Genomic DNA, 21,549 nt, shown 5'->3' with positions numbered 1-21,549 from the left:
TTCTGTTTATTTTTGGTCACTTCCTGCTGTCAGTTTATCTCCCAACATTTTGTGAGTCCATCTCCCAGAGAATACTGATTTCTAGACAGTTAGTCAAAGATCTCAACCTCTTCTCTTTGGGGAGGGACCATCAGAAGGTGCCTGTCCCATTTCAAAGACCATGCTCAGAGCAGAGATAACTGATTTATACTAGATGCCCTACTTGGATGACAGTCAGGCAACACTCTGACATTTCCTCAACCACCTTGTATGCCCCATCTTCCCTTCTTCATTCTCCAGATAATCATAATGCAGAATGTTGTGAATGAGGTGCAATTGTTAAAGTTATAAATGATGCTGGAAAAAAGCTTTTTCCCCAGTTCCTTAGAATTACAATCTAAAAGTAAGGGAAAAAATCCTTTCTTCCTCTAGGAATGAAAATAACAACCCATTGAAAACTATTACAAAAACTCTTTTTGAACAATTTTGTTTGCAGTCCACACTCTAAGGATCCCACACCATGTCTATTTATATATGGAGAAATCCACACACCTGGAAAAAAAATAATATCCTGGAATAGACATTGCCATTTGAAGTTAATACTGTGATCACACTGGATATTATATTGAACCCTCTTTTCTATCTCTGTTTCCTTACTTGTAGCCAGCATTTATTTCTATATTAACTCATACAAATAAGTATTCAGTGTCACTTCACTGGGGCTGTTACCTGAGAATACAAAACTGGACAAAAATTTTGCAGATCTACTTAAGCAAAGAATTTATGCCACACCATTTTCTTAAGCTTTTGTGAACAAAAATATATTAATGAATTGCAAATCTATACATTGTGAAGATTTTCTAGCACTAGTTTGCTGGGAGCACAGAACAGGAGCATAACAAATTCTTCTCCTCATTCTTGAAGTTTTGGCTGTCATCAAACATTTTATTAAAGGCCAAGCCCATGAGCAGTTTCAGCTCTGCATTTTGTAATGTGAACTCTGCTCCTAATGTGCTGAAAGTGCAGCTTTTTTGCATTTGGCAGAGTACCCCTGTTCAGTCCCTTCCTCTGCCTGCAGGGATGTTGATGTGCATCTTCCCTCAAGGGGCTCCTGTGTGGATGCAGGAGAAATGAGGAGCTACCAAATCCTCTCAGTGTTTGCCTTTGTGTAAATATCTCAGTGGTGACTAAAGCAACACATGGACTCAAATTCCATACATGATGCCTGTAGAGCCTTTTCCCTGTCCTGACTCAGGATGATGCTGCCTCAGGCCATTCTCTGGCCTCTCAGTGAGGGCATTCACTGCAGCACTGTGTGTCCTTTGCTTAACCCAGGCAAGGATCTTAACCAGGAGTCACTGCTATGCAAATCCCACAGATAGTACATCAAGCCTTACAATATAAGTGTTTCTTTTATTTATTTTAAATGCAGTTGAATTTGCTGCTTTGAAAAATCTTTTAAAATAAATCTTCTGAAAAACTCCAGCTGGAGCTTGGTCAGTGTCTAATGATCTGGAAAATTGCTGGTTCAGAAGCAATTGCTCTGTGCACACTGGTGAAGCAGATGCTTGGCAAGGCTGCTGAAGGGGAGGCAAGATGCCAGTCCATAGCACAGAGAAAGGTTCTCCAAGTGCATCCTTGACTTCTTTGGAATAAAATACATTTTATTGTCACACTTCCCAAGACATGTACAAATGAGCTCACAGGCCTCTCAGGTTACTCCATTATGCTGATATTCAACCAATAATAAACACATTGGATTGAAGGGATTGCTTTTTATTTAGTATTCTTAAAAATTCTACAAATACACCTTTTTTTCCCACTCACTTAAGTAGATTTTTCTAATTTTACATTCACTGAATTTCCTGACATCTCAGGAAAGGGTGTGTGGAAAAGATCCAAATTTTTGGCACTGATACTAGAGAAATCTGAACTTGATCTCAGGTCATCATGGGGTAGAGGCAGGAGGTAAAAGCAGGTTCATTCAGATGGCTGAGGTTCAGGACATGATGGTTTTGCTCTGTTTAACCACAAATGGAAGTACTCTGATTTGAAGTACTTTTCCTCATCATCTTAATCCCCTTTTGTGCATGATATTAATTCTATTAATTGTTCCATATGAGAAGATTGTTTCAGAAACAGGAGCAATGCTTATCAATGAATCACCTGCTATTAGAACAAATGTAAGTTAGGGTATCAGAGTTGGGACAACTGCTTCCAGCAAGCAAATCTACACATTACTTCCACAGTCACACTCAAGGAATGCAGCCAAGGATGGGTTACAAACCATCCCTATTCAGATGTAAATGGATGTTTTACATGAAGCAGGTATTTTAATCACACTTAATAGGTGAGTTTTTCTCTGAATGAGATCTTGCAGTTAGAAAACAGCATTAGCAAGTGATTAATATCCATTATTGATGGATATCTTATTGGATGGAAGCTTATTATATCAGTTTAAGTATGTGCAATTAATCCTGGTACGCAGCAGTGCCCTGTCTGCAAATCTTAGCTGGAGTCACTTAAAAGTCAGTTATCAATTCAATACTAAGATAAAGCTGTTTCTCATAATGGCATTCTCATAATGGCACCATTTCCCATGGAAAACTTGAGTGGAAGAAGCTGGGTGTAAAAACATCAACAAAATATTTTGTAACTAATACCACAATATTTCAAAGATGTCTTTATTAAAGTCTTTTTTCATTGTTGTCTTTAAGTTGTTTCTACTGTCTGACAGTAGAAAACAAAACACTCTTGTGAAGTTTCAAAATGCATTAGATTAAAAGGATGTGTTCCATTCTTGGTAGCTGCATTTGTTTAGAAAATGGATAAAGGAATTATTTTAATATCACTTCTTTACTCAAGAGTAACCTCTCATAAAAGGTTTATTATTTATTCCTTCAGACTTTATTAAATACAGAGCATGGCTTGCATCCTGCTTGCAGGTTACTTACTACATCTTGTGATTAGTGAGAAATGCAATCATTTTTTAAAAAAATATTATAGATCTATAGCATTTTTGGAGGATAATCTCAGGTTCCTCAAAACAGAACTGCCCAGAGATAATCCCCTTATAAACTCACTTGACTTTGATTACTGACTTTGAGCAAGTAGACAAATGTAGTGAGAACTCTCTAAATGCACCTTTGGGAGGTGGACATGAATGGCCACATTGCAAGGGCTTTTCTATTTTTGGATTCTTATGTTACTAGAAAACTAAAAAACCCAAACCAAACCAAACCCAAACTCAAACCCAAAAACAGCAAAACCAAAACCAAAAGCAAAAATTAAAAGTCCACAACAAGCCAGAACCAAAGCCAAACAACCAAAATAAAAAAGGAATAAAAATGTTAGCAAAAATTGAATTAAGTTGTCTAGATATTGCTAAAGTAGTTGATATTTAAGACTGTAGGTAAGTGATGCATCTCTCTAGATCACAGCAAGACAGTTCTCAAGCCTCTGTGTTGAATGCCTGGATTTGCACAACAATTTTCCCAGGATCATTACATGCCTGCAACTGCTACAAGTAATTCTCTAAGTGGTATAAGTTTTTCATTTTTACACCAGTTATATATATTTCCTGAAATACCTGTTTTGTAAAACTCTCTAGTAAGGTCATTTATCAGTGGCAGATGAGGTCCCTCAATTTCAGACTTCCACTGTGTACATTTATCTTTCAGCTTTATTTCACACTACTGATTTTAGAATAACCATACCCTTTTCTCCAGACACAGGTACACCACAGTAGCTCTCACCTCACTGCCTCTGCATCGTCCCTCAGCAGTTCTCTGTGCAAGATAATCTTCAAGGTTGAGTTTACACAGGGTAATTTATTGATGAAAGAATAAATGAGAGGATGACAGGACAGGCATTTCAGGATTTTTTTTTCCAAATTCCTTGTGGGATTTACAGCTGGTTTAGAGAGGACATATGCTGATTGATATTGAAGAACTATAGTAACCACAAATGTGACACCTATTTAACTAACAGATTTCCAGAATTTCTGAGGCATAGGTTAAAATTCATAGTGTTATGACAGCAGGCATCCTTCAGAGCCGCTCTTGAACCAAGCATGAGTCAACAGAGTGGTTTTAGCCATGAAAAAATGGAATATTTGTAAGAAACTGATTAACAAAACACAACATGTACACTCATCTGTCTGAGCAATTCATATGAAATTTGGAGAGGCAAGTAATCAATAATTCCACATTTTTTATACATCTCGGAGTCCTACCGACACCAGGTTCCCCATGGAGCAATCCAGTCCAAGCAGCTGACAGATAGGGGTACACAGTGGCCTAGAGCAGCAGTGAGAACACTTCCCAAAAGAAATGAAATTGCAATGAATCACTATGATGAATAGCCTGGGGCAGCAGCTCATCCAGTGAAGGACCATTTAAAAAATGTTTTTCTTTTCTGTCAATGAAATAGTGTCCCATTAGAAAACACTGATGAATGAGTTATGCTGGACCCATCTCTGTAGCAAGATGAATCTGCCTATTCCCAGGGAATGAAATGTGAGGCTTAGAGAGCCCATCCATGAACCAGGACATTTCTGCAGCACTTCAGTGCAGGCAAGGTTACAAAACATGGCTGGCATGGCTTTGTAAAATCTGAGCCAGCAGCTCCCTGTGCAGTGTGCTCCAAGCCATCAGGTGCAACACAAACTTGCTCATATATGGAAAAACAAGGGGAGCTTGGGGCTGTAAAACAAAGCAAAGGGCTGTAAATTTGTTTCTAAGTGAGCCAATCATTACAAAATCAGGACTGTGTTTTTCAAGAGCATAACAAGTATTCACAATGGAAATGAGGTCAGATCTGTGCTCCAGGTAACTCATAGGTTACCAGGGACCTATTCAGAACAAATATGCCATTGTCATCTTTCATGAGTAAAGCAGATTTGAAAAATGAGATTGAAATAGGGAAAACACCATGCTTTTAAAGGCTGGGGAATATTTCATAAAGATCATGTGCATTAAACTCACAGCAAGAAAAACAGGATGAAATATAACCCACTCATGCCTGCACCTATGGAGAACCTCCTCTAGCTAATTTGAGCCAGACTGGATCCTGTAAATCTATAATAGTTTGAGGCAGCCATTCTCATCTCTCTGAGAAACTCAGGTTTCAAAACAAATCAGAGGAAATAATGGGAAAGGATGGGGTCTCTGTCTTTCTCAGGACAACAATATTGGACAAGTCCTTGCACTTCATTAATGTTCACTGCATTTCCCAGCAAACTTCTAACATTCATTCACTTCTCATGACAGCCCACAGTTGGGTGTTTCTGGGTGTCTTGGCCAGGATCCCTGAGCCAAGAAATAAATAATGATTCCCATGTCTGGAAAACTGACATTTGGAGATCTTAGCATCCTTCTTACTGGAGCTTTGGCAGAGGAGAAGGAGGTAAGACACCTGCCCACTCTTCCAGCATTTATTCCATCACCTTCTGTCCTTTACACCCTAACAGCACAGCAGCATCTACAGTGGCATCCTAAAATTCACTGGATGGGGCAGAAAATATCCAGCCTGTCTTTTCTAGTGACACAGCAGAATTTTTAGATCCATTTGAAAATTACTATTTTCTTTCTTTTCAGAGACAGAAAGACTCAGGTTTGCAGTGATAGTTAATAATGCCTCCACAATAACCTCATAAAAAATTCAGTTTTTAATTCAGATGCTAGCAAAGGGATTTGGATGTAAATAGGTAGTCTGAAAGAACTGGGATTACTAGGAGTATATAAAATGCATATGTAGGTGACTTGTTTTTGCAGCACTACCTGCAAGAAGCTGATCAAACACTACAAATATTATTAAATTTTGATGCTAAAAAGAGCCTTCCTCCTATGTTTTACCAAGAGGTGATGACAAAGTTTCTTCCCTAACAAGACAAGCTTGGGACCCCAAGCATCCTGCACCACAGGAGTTCACCTGTTCAGGTGAGCAAGGCTCAGTGCTCCAGCCCAGCTTCTGGGGAAGCTGTGCCATCAAGGAGCTGTGAAAATGAGTGTTGGCAAGGGCAGAGGCATTTACAGCATCCGTGTGATTAATGCAAGCCATGCTTGCAAAAACACACAGCAAAACTTGACCTGCATTAATCACATTAAGGAGAATTATTTTGCCTGTCATTGTGATGAGGCTGTGTCAGAAAGAAAGAAGGAGACTTTTTCCACATTGGCAGTTACTAATATTTACTGGAATGCTTTAAGGCATTATTTAACTAAACTTCATTTCACTGTGACTAAGGCCTTCCCTCTTGCTCTTTTCACACAATTGCCTTCATCCTACTCATAAGGGGACTTTTGTCCCCATTTGTGGTGGGGCATGGGGTTTTTTATTTACTAGTTATGGAATTTTTAGTGACTTCTTGATTAAACTCAATACTGAGCCTTTCTAGTTTTTGAATTTTTCCACTTTGCTGTAGAAACAGGAAGTAACAATAGTATGCAAGGAATTTTTCACAGTATCTGTGCTTCTCCTGCCTGCTTGGAAGGAGCAAAGAACTCTCCAGGATGTAAGAACTCTCTGCCATTCAGACAAAAAAATCACATAAGATCTGTTTCCATGTTGAAATGACAAAAATTTTTCTAGAACAAGAAAAGTAAAAAATTTAAAATATATATATATATATATTTTTTTTTTTTTTAAGACATTATATAGTTTTTAGACAAGCCAGTAAAAATTAACATTTGCAGCATCAGCAGGAGTTTGAATGTGGGTCTGCTGCATTTCCATGTTCAGCCCACTCCCTCCCTCTCTCTGACTCACCACAATTAAAGGAAAAGATTCTATCTCAAGGGATATCCCTCTGCAGGGATCTTTGTCTTCAGCCAACCTACATTTTGTGATGGAAAAATGTTTCATACATCATGCATTCAGTTAATCGCAATATTTCCAGGAATCAATTTTTTTTAAAATCCAAAACTATTCCGGATAGTGGAGACTTTGCATCCAAAGATTCTCTTTAATTTCTTTTTTTAAATTTCAGCACTGATCCATTAACTTATCAGGGATAATGGAGAGCATGTTGCTTCTTGTGTAACAGTGCTAATGTATTGCATTTATCAGATTTGGTAATTTTCTATTTACAGGAAGCCAACATTTACCAGTCATTAGTCTTTATCCTTTTCATCCTTTGCAGCAAGGAGTGATCTGTATTTTCTCCAGTGGAGCCACTGAGATTTGTAAGCCATACAGCCTTGAATCTGATATTATTCACAATGGGAGCACTCTCTCAAATTAACTTATTGCAGAGAAATGTAAATCAATTATGTTTACAGCTCTCAACAAACAGAATTAAAATGTTCCACCAGTCTGCTTCGAATTCCTAATCATTTTTGTGATTAACCCAGTGTCTGGGATTTGCAAGAGAGTAGGAGATGAATTGGTTTCTCTTCATTATCTGACACAGTTCAGTTATTCCTGAGGTGTCCTAAAAAAACAAGCAGCCAAGCAAATTCCCCTTAAATAGTTATCCATCAAGAAATGGATAACACCCACTGCCATTCCTCAGGACCACTGTGTAGCATATGTGCAAGTCAGAAGGTCATGCTCTTGAGATGGCAATTGAAGTAAATTCAATCCCATGCCAAGAATGAGCACACAAGCAGTCTGGCAAGGCCAGCCTGCTCATAACCTGTGAGTGAAGGCAAGAGAATTGGGTGCATGCTGTACAGAAATGCAATTTTTGAAAATAATGAGCAGCATCCAAAAATGTGAAGCTCAAAGTACCACCCATCTCCCCACCATAACATTTTAATAATTTTCTCAGCAGTAGCCATCTCTCATTGATTCCATTTTGTTTGGACCAGTACAGTTAGAAGGTTCTGATGATTCCTGGGATCTGTCTGCTTTTGCAATCACATTAAAAGCTAATCCCTAAGTGTATGCTTGATTGTCTCCTGGTTCTGAAGAGCCTTTTGGGGCAGGAGAAGTCTGTCTTACACTGCCCTAAAGATCCTGCTCCCTGCTGGCAACCATCAGGGGTGCATCCAAGCTCCCCATCCCTATCCTGGGGAGAGAAGGGATGTCCCAGGGGTCACCTTCTCACTCCCTACAACTGCTCAAAAGTAGATTGTAGTGAGGTGGAGGTCAATCTCCCGAGTAACAAGCAACAGGACGAGAGGAAATGGCACCAGGTTCTGCCAAGGGAGGTTTAGATGACAAATTACGAGAAATTTCTTCATGGAAATTGTTAAGCACTGAGAACAGCATGGCCAGGGAAGTGATGGAATCACCATTTCTCTGGGTATTTAAAGGATGTACAGGTGTGGTACTTACAGACATGATCTTTAGGGTCTTTTCCAACCTAGACTATTCTATGATTCCATTTCAGAAGAACATGCATCTTTCAGATTACGCCCCCAAAAAAATACCAGGGCTGGAGCCTTTTATCTTTTTGTACCTTTTCAATATAATCACTTTTATGTTCCCAGCACACATGTGAAGCAGAAGCTGCTCCATCAGACAGGTGGGAGGCTCTGGCAGTCTGGGCACCTGACACTGCCTAGGTAACCTTCCATAGAAGTGCATTAATTCAAGAGACTCCAGTGTGCTCATACTGCCCAAGAGCCCAGCCAGCTTTTCTGAGATGCAATGGCTGGTTCAGCTCTGCACAAGACATAGCCTGAGCTGCCAGGCAGACTGTGCCCATCCCACCTCATGAGGAATTTGGCCACTGGGAGGGAAAGGAGCAGCCTCCACCCAGAGAAGAGACGAGCTTCCCCAGCTGCAGGAACCCAGCTTCTCCTGCACTCCAGATGTGCAGGATCCCATGGGACAGGCACTGCAAGCCCCTGCACCAAAGCACAGCTGCACACAGCAGGAGCACTGCTCTTACAAAAAGCTTGCTGTGCTCAGCAGGCTTCATCCATCTCTGAATTTCAACAGCCCAGATCCTTCACATCCTTATGTAAATCTCTGCTCAGTCTAGACTGACAAAATACATACCTTATGCAAAAGCCTGCACTGATTTCTACAAATCCAGCATTTAGTGGCTTGACACACTGATGAAATATCACATTTTTTATTCCAACCTTATAATCAGAAAGTCAGAATTACAGTAAGTGGAATCTTTTCTATCCTCTGTTTTAAAAGGTCTAATTATTTTATTATTCAGTGTATGTACACGCAGATAAGTAATAATTATTCTGAGTATTATCTGCATAATAGAGCCAGTTAATGCTCAGAGATAATAGCACAGAGACAGCTCATTATACCAATTTGTACAAAAATAACATAATTATTTTCTTCTTCTGAACAAACTTGTTCTGGTGTGATAAGAGCAAGTTTCAATCACTTCTTTATTTGCTGAAAGATTAAACGCTATGCAGCCAGTAAAGTGATTATTATTTTAATGATGAATCATCATGTGCAATGAGGAATTAGCTATCCAAAGGATTTGAAAACAAATTCGTATAAGGCTACATTAAATTAGGATGCTTCTGAAATTATTGCATGTCTGTTTGTAAATAGCCTTCTTACCGGAAATATCACTTAGGGGTTCATCCTGCTCACAGCTGAGAAAACTCAGATGAGCATGGAGAGGCAGAAATGGTGATGTTTCCCAGCCTGCAATGGAGATGCAGAAAACCAGTTCAGCCACTGAGTGTTTGGTTTCACCAAGGCTGAACTTACACCCCAAAGCAGGACAACAGCAACACAGAAAGTGGCTTTCCTGCAAAAAGACAGCTTTGTTCCCTGATAACCCAGTGGCCTGGAGGATCATGGTCTCTAGGGATCTAGCAGCCTGCTGTCCTCAAAGTGCATGTGGAAGTCCTGCGACAAAGTATGTGTTTTACTTTTCCAGCCCCTTGTTCCTTCATCACCACTGATTCAAGCCCTCTTCATCCAGTACTTCTTTATCTAATCCCTTATTCCACTTTTAACCTGAAATAAAATACTCTGGAAAAAAAAGCAGAAAATATAAAACAAATTAAACCAAATGAAATACTAGACAAACATTATGGATCATTGCAATTTCTATCTTGCAGCAGAGGACCTGTGACTGTGAATTTGTCTGCAGCTTTGTTTTTCTTCCATGCCAGCAGTGTGAGGGTGAGCAATGAGCAATGCTGCTCCTCAACCACCACCTGTGCTGCTCTGACTGGAAACTCAGGCTGGTTCTCAGGCCAAGATGCTGACAAATCTCCTTCTCTAACACAAACAGGAGGAGCCTGGCTCCATAGACACAGGTGAACTTTGCCACGTTCTTCCCTGTATCTGGGGCTTACTGGAGAGGAGGAATGGTGCTTGTCCTGTTCTGGATTCCAGTTGTCAATGACACTGCCAGTTGCAGATCTTATTTCTGCAATGATGATGGATTTATCTTCTGTGGATTATATGGGCATCTTTATCATCTGAATTGCATGAGTCAATAATAAAATTCACTGGAATATAGTACCTCAATAAATATTTCATAGAAATATGCCAAGTACAATAAATTGTTCCATACCCTGCTCCCAGGCACCATGGAAGCATGTTGCACACCAAAGGCCTAGGAAGGCCTGTGGTCCAAAGTCTGGGAGGATCTGCCTGTCCCATCTGTTGGGAAGAAAATAAACTGAAAGTCTTGCTCTGACAAGGTGTTCACCTGCATGTCATATCTCCATGAGAGCTCTGAATTTGCATAGCATGCAATCTGGGCAGAATGTCAGAAAGAGTAGAAAAAACCCTTCATATTTATGGCAGAGACTGATTCCAGCAACCAGCCACATTCCTGGGGCTTGGGAAGCCTTCTCCATGCTGGATGAGGCTGACTGGGGATGGCCCAGGGCAGGGCAGTGGTACTTGCAGCAGAGGCTCAGAAAGCTGCTGTAACAAGAGCCTCTTCACACCCTCCACAACCTCTTACATCTGCTTATGCTCTCACCATGCCCTCCAAAGGTGACCTCTGTGGCTGTCACCTCTCCCCCTGCTGAGCACATGTGCTTTTCATGCAGCAGATGTTGCTCCATACTTAGTACTTGGCACAGGAAGTGAGAATCATTTCCAAAAAAAAAAAAAAAAATAAAACAAGCAGTTTATTTTGGGGCTTATTGCCAATGTTTATTTAAAAGTTCATTTTTTATTTAAAGATGTGGAATTTTAAGGCCATGCTCTTTAAAATGTTGGTGTTCCAGGTGCTATGCAGTGACCTGAGGCTAAAAACCACATCTGAGTAGCCTGTCCACACCAAAGCATCTCAGTAATTCCTGGAAAGGCTCACTTGCAGTCCATGACAGACAGTACAAAGGTTCCCTCCTAATCCCCTCTGTGGTATGTTAAAATTTATTCAGAAAATCCACACAGATCCCTTGGAGTGACAACAGAATCCCCTGCACATTTACACAGAGAAGACCATTGTTGCAGGGGCCAGTGCAGTGGGTCCTGAGCTTCCCAAAGCTTCTGATGCATTGTAAAATAGCATCAATTTAAATAATCTTAGCCAGGTTTGCAAACCTCAAGCAGAACTTCTTACCTGCAAAGGGGAAGAGCTAAGAAGTCTTCTTTCCAAGCCAGGTTTTCCATTTTCTCAGCTGAAAAACAAACAGTTCTGATCAAGAAATGCTTCTTCAGGACTGGAAATAACACAGTAAGAACAAACACACCTGGGACCAGATTTGGTTTGATGCAATTTTCAGTTTCTTCTATTTTTGTTTCCCCACAAGGGAAGCTAAAAGTTAGCTGTGGGCACACCACCACAGTCCAGAGATGCTTTGCCTGTGTGTTACACAGGGAGTAGTTTTGTAGTCCAAAATTCAGCCTGCTGAGAGCAATGGGCAACAGAATGCCAGGATTTCTCTCAGAGGCTTGCTGAGCTGTGTCAGAAGTGCCATCCTCACCATGCAGAGGATGGAGGTGGCAGCCCTGAGTCCCCTGAAGCTGGGCACACTGCCTGGGGAGGAGGCAGAAGAGGGGACCCTGGGGACCCCCTTTCCATAGGAGGACACGCCCTGGCTCCCACCAGAACAAATACTCCTTTGCACCCCAGAGGATGTGACACCCAGTGTTAATGAAAGACAGAGTGTGATTAAACTTAATCATGGCTGTATATCATATCTCACATTTCTGAAACATCCATGCTACAGCAACCAGCTGTTAAGGATTGCAGCTATTGGAAAACAACAGTTTAATCCCACAGGTAGCATTGATATTTCATGTTTATAGCTCAGCTACCTTTGTGCAGGGAACAACATTTTGTTCTTATAAATGACTATTCCATCACTAATTACACAGTGATAAGTTAGTTATAATAGAAGGGGTTATGTGGTAAAGAAGTGATTACAAATCATACATAAGGTTTATGTGATACAAAGAGCTTCACAGATATCTCATTACACGTATTTTGTTCAGGAGTAATTAATAACATTATTAATTTTCTAAGCCTTTTTTGTTGTTTTGTGGAGTATAGCCCAAGCATTTTCAAATTTTTCAAGTCTTAGTTATTTATAAAAACTTTTAAAACTGGTATTAAGAACCCTTGCATCAGTTTTTGTATTTATTCCCCAACTTGAAAAGAAATAGCCCCAATTTTTAACTCATTAAGTAGTATGGTAATAAAGAAATTAATTAAACTGAGCAAAAGAAAGAATCAGAGAATCATTAAGGCTGGAAAAGACCTCCAATATCAAGTCCAACCTGGCAAGAACTGTCTTCAAGATAGCAACAATTTCTTAACTTGCACACAGCCTTTGAAGACACATTTGGGTTAAAACAATCCCCCAGATCCCCTTTCCAGTTCTTCAGATGTTTTGTCAGGAGCTAATCTGCTCTCTCTTTAAGGCTGATTTTTACACAAACTTTTACATTTATCCAGCTTTTGAGAAAAACAGAATCATACTTGCTAGAAATTTATTTCAAAATGACTATACACACTGTAGGATCTCAACAACATTGAAATAGATTTTACAGGGTTGTGTCCAGCTCCAAGTACCCCTGATGCCTTAAGTTTTAGCTTTCATATTATCTAGATTCTGTACTGCATTACTATGTAACTCTGAAATTCATTTAAAGTGTTAGCAAGTTCTCCTCACAGTTTGGTTAGACAAAACAATCCTTTTCCAGCCTGAGAACCAAAGATACTGTTGCAGTGTTGGGCTCAAGAAGTATAAAAACCAGTGAATTGGGGAGAGAAATCTGGGAGGATGGGACCTCATACCCTGAAGCTGTAATTGGACAATTAACCCCAATATGTAAATGGACCAAAGCTTATAAAAGTGTGAAAACTCGTGACCTGGGTGGAACCACATCCAGGCTCTTGTACTGCCCAAGGTGTATCCTTTGAAGGCCTTTTAATAAACACCTACTTTATTCCTTAACACTGTCTACCCTCTGTTCTAGGCAGCCTCTCAAGGCATCACCCCCTTGGCATTCAGGTGGATATTCCTTGCTTGTTTTTTTTTCTCACTATATAGATTTTGGTGAGCTTTTGGTTTGATATCCTGTACAATTCATACAGCAGTTCAACATTAGGGATCAAACTAGTAAATTCCTGCAACATGTCCCCTGCCATCTCATTTCTGGGTTCTTTTTTAACACTGAAAGCCATTATCCAGTCTTTCCATAGCTGTTTGTCAGCACAAACATCTGTACATCCTTTGCCTGGCTGCTCTTAATTAAAGGCAACGCAGAAAGGCACGAGAAACACTTGCTCTAGGAGCTAGCTGCAGCTTTGCAGAGCTGAACAGTGGAAAAAAAAAGAGAAAATGGAGAACCTAATTCCACCTGATTTACTTGTCCTGCAGCATTTCCACTTGTTGGGCTGCTGTTTCAGGACTGACACATGCATCACTGTGAAAAAGCATGTGGATTCAGTTATGTCCTGAGTCATGACAACCAGAAGAGGCTGCTGATGGATCTGAGTGGTCAGGGTTTGGCCATATGGCCACATTCTTTGCTCCTTCAGCACAGGATTTCAATGCTCATAAACCAAAAGGGGTATTTCTCCACAATGCTCTGGAACCTGTCTGATCAGTGTTGGGAATGCCTTTTGTCCCCACCCCAGGGCTTAAATCCTGCTACATCAAAATACCTTTAGTCTGGCAGAGTCACACCTTTTTTTATGGATATGCTGGTGCTTTTTTAAGGACAATCTGTTATGCTTAGCATGTGTCATTTTCTGAAACTTCAGAGCTGCTTTCAAATACTGGAAATAATTTATTTCCTGGAGCAATGTGATCAGACACACTTCATGCTTTGATCTGCAATAGAGCCTGGTACAGATCCATGCACTCTCATCATACCTTTAGTGAGCATGTGCTCACAAGGAACAGGTACATGTTTGCTCCTTCCTACACTGCTGTACAGTCACTACAGCAGATTTTCCTTCAGCTGATGGACTAGCAAGGGAAGACCACATCCACAGCCATTTAGGAGGAGGTGAAGTTCCAGATTCCATATCCCTGCTGTTGAAAGATGTATTACAGATAAAATGAGGGTAGGTCTTGTTGTTACAAGTGTTGTTCTCTCAGCATCTGACCATGACCAGGCTGCACAAACTGCAGGGCTAGAGCAGTGGCTCTGGATAGGGAACACTGCATCCTCCAAAGAATATGAAAGCAGTGTTTGCTCTTATGTTCACTCTGGTCCTAGTTCCTTTTCTAACTTCCTCCTACTTCCTTTGCAGTGGAAAGAGGCTGTTTTGACACACAAAGACTTTTGTCTCTTTATTCCTGTCATCTTTGTTTTTCTTTGCAATACAGCCAAGAGGTCATTCAAATTGTAATCTCATGTCCCAGAGGTTTTGTCCGTGATATTTTCATTTCTTTTCTCTTCTTTTTTATTTTTTGGCCTAAGATCAAGGAGAGAGAAAACAGAACAAGTTATTGCTGCATAAACTCTAGTCTCCATAGCAACAATGAAAAATGTTTTCCTTCCTCAGTTTTACAATTCCAATCCTATAGTCTCACCTGAGACTTGGGAGAGGGGCACAAGACTATTTTCTAACTTACTTGCTCACTGCAGTTTTGAAAGTAGGCTACTGGGGTGAGTAACATGGGCCAAATTAGACCCAAAAGCTTTCTTGGGATCTGGGGTGTGAGGCAGGGGCTTGGGAAGGGCAGGTAGGAATAGTACTGGAATTACCTCTGTGGTAATGGTATGCAGTAAAGCACACTGCTGTAACACAAACTCCTATGACAAAGGAAGCAATGGAGAAGGGGAAATGTTAACACTAAGCAGTGCCAGTCTTCCTCTAACCATTTCACCACTGTGGGATCAGGAAGGCAACACTGTACTAAATCCCTAGAAAATAAGGGACTGCATTGCTGTATTTGCACCAAAATCAAAGTAATTGTCCCAGGTGACTGGCATGGACCTGCCACAGCTATGCAGAGAGCACGAGGCATGCTGGCAATGCTGCACTCCTGAGCACAGGGGAGCTGACAGACATCCATGACCACTCCCTCCTGCAGTGGACAAGCTTTTCCTGGGACAAACTGGGGGATTTTGAGCCTAAGGAAGACTGGACTCCAGTGTCTGGCACCAAGACCTTGGCTGTGGCTTTGGAGCTCTGTGTGATGGATCGGCGCTCGGCAGTGGCACTCCAGAGAGAAGTACAAGAGATTCTTGGTAGAGTTATGTTTTAGTAAAGCCAGTTTTTCCTAAATCCTTTCTTCCCTGGCTGACAGTCTCCTGGGCAGGAGCTGCCAGCAGAGCAGCAGGCAGGGGCTGCAGATGTGCAGCTGTGTGTGTGTCACGCTCCTGCCCACACCACAGACACGTGTCTGTCACACATCATTAGGCATCCAAGTGCTTGTGGAGAAGGTTTTGATTACCCCTCTCTCAGAGTCTGAGCTAAGCTCCCCCATAGAAAATCAGCAACCAACAGCATGACTGCTGGCCAGACTCTCTGGTGACCAGAGAGAGGATCTAAGTGGTTGGCATCAAACTGTGCCAGGGGAGATTTAGGCTGGATATTAGGAAAAGGTTCCTTACCCAGAGAGTGGTTGGCCACTGGATCAGGCTCTCAGGGAAGTGGTCACAGCATCAAACCTGACAGAGTTCAAGAACCATTTGGACAACACTCTTGGGCACATGGTGTGATTTTTGGGGCTGTCCATTATGGGGCCAGGAGTTGGATTTTGGTGGTCCTTGTGAGTCACTTCCAGCTGATTATTCTGTAATTCTGTAACTAGATAGACAAAAGCAGGCTGAAATACAGATCTAAACAAAACTTATTGCATATTAAAATGCACGTAATTTCTTTTCCAAGGTGATCTTTCAATTGTCACTGTTAATTTGGAATAGCTGAACTGGACAGGAATGGTGTGATTTAACTCAGAAGAAATAACCAAAGCAAAATAGTTCCATTGCATCATTTGTAAAGAAAACCCAAAATTGAGTTTTCCTGTTCACTGTACCTCAGGGTATGTTCTGAGAACACTGTACAATACCATCTTAAGCTGATATTTAGGACAGGTCCATTTTCCCACTACTCACTGATATGTGTTCACATTATAAACTGAATAGAACTGAGTTCTCAAATCAGTTTTAACTGAGTATTTGATTATTTTGACTAGAGATTTTTTTTTTCAGCTTTGAAAAGTTCTTTTAATTTACTGGATTATAATCAAAGGTGACTTCACTGATAACAGCATGATATTTTTAATATGTACTTCAGTATTCTGCTCTGGCAGACTTTCTGTGCTACAGATTTTGTACATTATTCCACCATAGTAAAGCTAAGTGAAATCCTGTCTTTGATACAACCTGAACAGAGAATTTCCATCTTAGATTCCTCTGCATATTTCACTGGTTTTGCTGCTAATCTCACAGGATAAACATGTATCAGTGTTTCAAATTCTGTACTTGTGTTTTCTCCAGTCGAAACCAGAAATAGGAACCTTTGGGGGAAAATGCAGTAAATACATTTATTTGCTTAATTCAAATTTCACTTCAAACCTCAAAGAATGCAACTGGCATAAACCAGAAGGCTCATCAGTAAGTTGTATTGCAAGTGGTGGTGTTTCAATAAACTACTTATCAAGAGCTTTACAGTGGTGATAAGCACTGATGATCTTCAGCATTTAGAAGTTGACAAATACTCAACAATTAAAGGTCACTTTATTAAACAATGAATTCTTCTTTGTTTATACTTCAAGTACCAGCTTTGAAATGGTTCCAGAGCAGATTAAATATTGAACTCCCTAGACTCATATATCAGCTGTGCAGGATCATATATCCTGCAAATTGTTGAAACACCTGATATTTCTTTGTAACACACTGCTACAAGTATCAAAACCATTGAGATCTTATGGACTGACAGCTTTCAACTTCAATGAACAAAGACTACTTTGTATACATATGTAAAGGTTACATCTAAATAAAATTTGGTTCTGTGATCTACAGGTATTCCTACCTGGTAGGCAGAGCACTGGAAAAGATGGAAGGACTCAGCATTATCAAGGCTGTTCCCAGAGCAGAGTTCTGGCCACTGAAACTGTTGAAAATGTTCCTACCAAAGCCAGTGGTTTTGCAGCAGATGCATAACCTCTATGAAAAGAACAGATCATTTACAACTGCAAATGTTATCACTTCTAGGACTATTTAATTTGTGACAGTCTTTGCACCCAACTTCCTGATGTGGCTCAACGGGGAAGACCCCTCCGTACACCATTGTCTTAGGTCAGTTATAATATATGATGTCACCAAAAGTATGTATTCTATCACCATCTTCAAAAGCCTTTAAAATAGGGCAGTGTTCTTTATCCTTTCCATGACTCATGCTACCTCTGCTAATGAATCAATGTCTTCCAGTATGGCTCATAAAATTGGATCATCCCATTGTGAGATGCCACACCCAGGAGGAGGAACCAGACATTCTACCTGGATACAATCTGAGTCTTGAACACCAAAGCAGCATTACCACTGGATTCCCAGAGAACAAAAGCTCGATACCCACTACTGGACCTCAGGAGAAAAAGACCCGATTGTTCTACAGGACCATTGTTTTGACAAAACCACAACTATCACTCCAGCAGGACTGTAGCAAATGTAGGATTAAATGCAGATAACATTTAATCAGTGCCACCACCCAGACTAACAGGGTGTCAGGTCATATACTGACTGTCAGTTTAAGCCAGTGTTTTGGTTGCTTTTATTTTAATTTTCCTATTAAATTGTAGTTCTGCCTTGCAATCTCCCATTGCTTTGTGTTCAAACTGGTGCAACCATTGCTCACTGTGAGATGGGCACACCTGAGTGTGTCCAGCACCAGACACACAGCAGCAGGAGGTGGGTCAGGCAGTCCTGTTGATCAAACAGGCCCAGCAACATCTGTGCTGCTGCACCTGTACTATCCTTCATCTATACCATCCAGTAGGAAGGATTTACCTTGAAACTCTTTCCAAGAGGTCTGAAAATCAACAGTAAAGCAAGCTAGCACATAGAGACTTGTCCTGCCTAGAATGTGAGCTGTTTTGCAGTGATTCAGCTTTCACACTATATCAAAGGTACATAGGTCTTCCATGGTCCCACTTGGGTATATCAATCTGCTGGAAAATTCAGCCTTCCCTCTGCTATTAGTTTAGCAATAGAAAGTAGAAAATAAAATAGATTATGACAGGCTTGTTTCCTTCATTAATTGTCTAATATTTTTACCTAGAAGCCAATGAAAATTTGGCCACTGACTCATCCATGCATTGCCAGTGCCTCACAAATACACATTCAAGAAGAAATAGAATGTCCACTAATAATTCAAATATATTAAAGTCCAAATAGCTAAGGAATAAAACTTCATAAATCCTACCTTCAAGATGTTACATTACTGATTTACTTTTAAGGAATAAATATGTCCTAATAGTTCTTGGCAGGCAGGCAGTTAAAAAAAGCATAAACCCACATCATAGGCATAATAAAACACAGAAAGAACAACATTCTATTTGTTCTGTTTAAGATCTATAACTTTGCATATCAAAACTGGTAGTTTTTAATGTGAGAGATTTCTGAAAATTGTTTATTTGTTGCTAAGACTTCAGTTTGTGCCTTTTGCAGCTACTTAAAACTTCAAGTCCCTCCAACTCCTACCAGCTGCCAGGTTATCACAGAAAGTGTCACCACAGATAAGGCTCAGCCAAATCAACCAGTGAATTGTATCTCTTTTTTACCAATAGAAGAGATCAACAAAATATAATGGATCTTTTTTAATGGTTAAACTGAATGAAGTCTTAAGGGCAGTAGAAGCTTTTCAGTGGTGACTTCTATAACAGCAATTCCTCTAACACAGAGAACACAACTCAAAACTTTGTACTCTTTTCTAAAGTGATCAGAGCTGTTTTTCATTAAGTAGAATCTTTCTTTCTAGGCAACTCTTGCCATTTTAAATAGCACACTGCCTGAAATTTTGAAGCATTTTTGATGGATGTTTTCTTCTGTTCATCATCCTTCAAACCAAGTGTAAAGTTACTCACAGGTGTCCCGTACCTTAAAAAAATTCCCCAAAATTAAAGAAACAGCATCTGTATCACTCTGTGTGGCCAAGATGAGCCCATTGTTTTCCTCAACTTAACTGCCATTGCCACAGTTGTAAATCAAATAATTTTATTAATGTGAGGCAGCGTTGGCATCACAAAACTTCCGTAGGGCCCCACTACCCACATAAGCCCTGCTCAGCCTAGAACATGCCTTATTATTAGCATTGCCTGTCTAAAAGCCATCAATTCCTGCAATGGATTTTTGGCTTTTGTGAGAGTTGTTTTAAACAAGAATACAAACACTGTATCAAATATGAACTACTGTGGGGTATGAAAAAAAAATGGTTGGATTTACTAGAAAAGGGGTTGTGGATGTGAAGATGTTTACCCTCACCTCCAACTCCCTTTAGGTCTCACTACAAGCTTAAGTTTTTCATAGCAATTTTTCATTATTAATTAATTTAGCCTTTAAAAACCCAGGTGCATACATGAGTAGACAGATACAAAACAAGTATCTTAATTAGTTTCACTGAACTAACAAGATTCATTAAATGTGTTAATAAAAGTAACGCTACTTTAAATTGCAGTGTTTGAAATAAATTTGCAGCAACTTGGATTTTGATTGAAAAGCAGGCACAGGTCTACTACCAATCAAGGCCTGGAAACAAACAGGCCTTTTTTTTTTTTACCAACATCCAAAAATTACTTTTGGTATGAAAACCAAATAGATTTAGTGAGGGAATCAATTATTACTCTACATCTGATGGAAGTGCAACAGAATAAATCTTAACGCCCTAAACTCCAGAGTTGGATTAGATTTTTACAGATTTTAAACTGTAAAAAGAACAAGACTTTAGGAATGTGTGAATGGCAGTATCAGAGACAATTTTCAAACTTCCTGTATGCACATGCCATTTGCTTTCCACTTTGATGCTGGGGCACCCCAGGTATTGCAGCAGGGCAGGAGGGAGCTGCCATTCTCTGCAACCATGCCTTGAAGCACCAAGAATCAGGACCTGTGAGCAGCCCTGCAGCCTGGATGTCACCTCTGCCCCCCCATCCTGTTTGCACTGGCTGCTCGAGGCTGCAGCCTGTTCCTACTGCACACACAACAAAGGCAAAGGCAGTGGGTGCCACAGGAAGATGCAGCAAAGCAAGCACACGTCCCTCACACAGCAATCCAGCAAGTGAACTTCTCATAGAAATGAGCAACCTGCAGCCTACAATCCCATCAAAGAATTGGGAAGAGAGGTAAAGGAGAAACAAAGAGGCTGCTCCCCAAATTGCTCCCCAGTCCATTAGGATCCAGGAGCGCAGCTTTGGCAAACAGCATGTTGTCACAAATTGAGACAGATGGAAATGTGCTTCCTTGTCAAAGCTGTTATTTCCCAAGAGCAAAGAAATTTTGTTGTCTTGAATGTGCTGTGGGTAACAGACAGAGAAAGGTTCAGAAATAGAATAAAACTAATAATATAAAACTAGGTTTGGAAGATGAAATTAAAGCTGTCTTTTACACAGAAAGGGGTGTGCTTTTCTTAACAGATAACCCCCCCTTCTTTTAGTTCAAACAGTATACATTACAACAAGCACATATTGCCTTACTGAAGATTTAAGCTATTAGAAATAAATTGCCAATGTTTGTCATACAGCATTATCAACAGGATAATTTCTGTGATCGAGTCATTTACAAATTCTGGTCTGTACAAAATATTGCATAATATAGGATCCCAAGTTTTTAAAGAACCTTTGAATTCAAACTTCAGCACAACTCACTCATGAAAGGTTTTTAAAAAATTTGGATCCTAACAATAATCTCAATTTTAAAAATGCAGAATTTTCGAGTGATTCAAGGATAATTTAATAATGAGCTACACATTTTATTTTAAAGTCCACTTCACAATAAAGCCTAATAAGAAAACCAACTTCAAATTTCACCAGCAGAATGGTTTTCTAATACTGCTCACTTCTCTCTATCAAAACAAACCCACTCTAATACCATTCCTTTGTCTACTGAATCCTCACCAGAAAACAAATGCTAATAGCACCTTTTCCATTAAGGAAGAGGATCATAGACAAATAGAAAGATGTTTTGCCCTACAGGTGCCAAGATTACAAAACAAGAAACCCCAAAACTAACAACTCCATATTTTAAAATGGCAATTTATTTTTCCCAAATTCT

This window comes from Erithacus rubecula (assembly GCF_903797595.1).
Source record: "Erithacus rubecula genome assembly, chromosome: 3".
NCBI classification, from domain to species: domain Eukaryota; kingdom Metazoa; phylum Chordata; class Aves; order Passeriformes; family Muscicapidae; genus Erithacus; species Erithacus rubecula.
The sequence above is the reverse complement of the archived record's forward strand: the minus strand, read 5'-3'. Positions refer to the sequence as shown.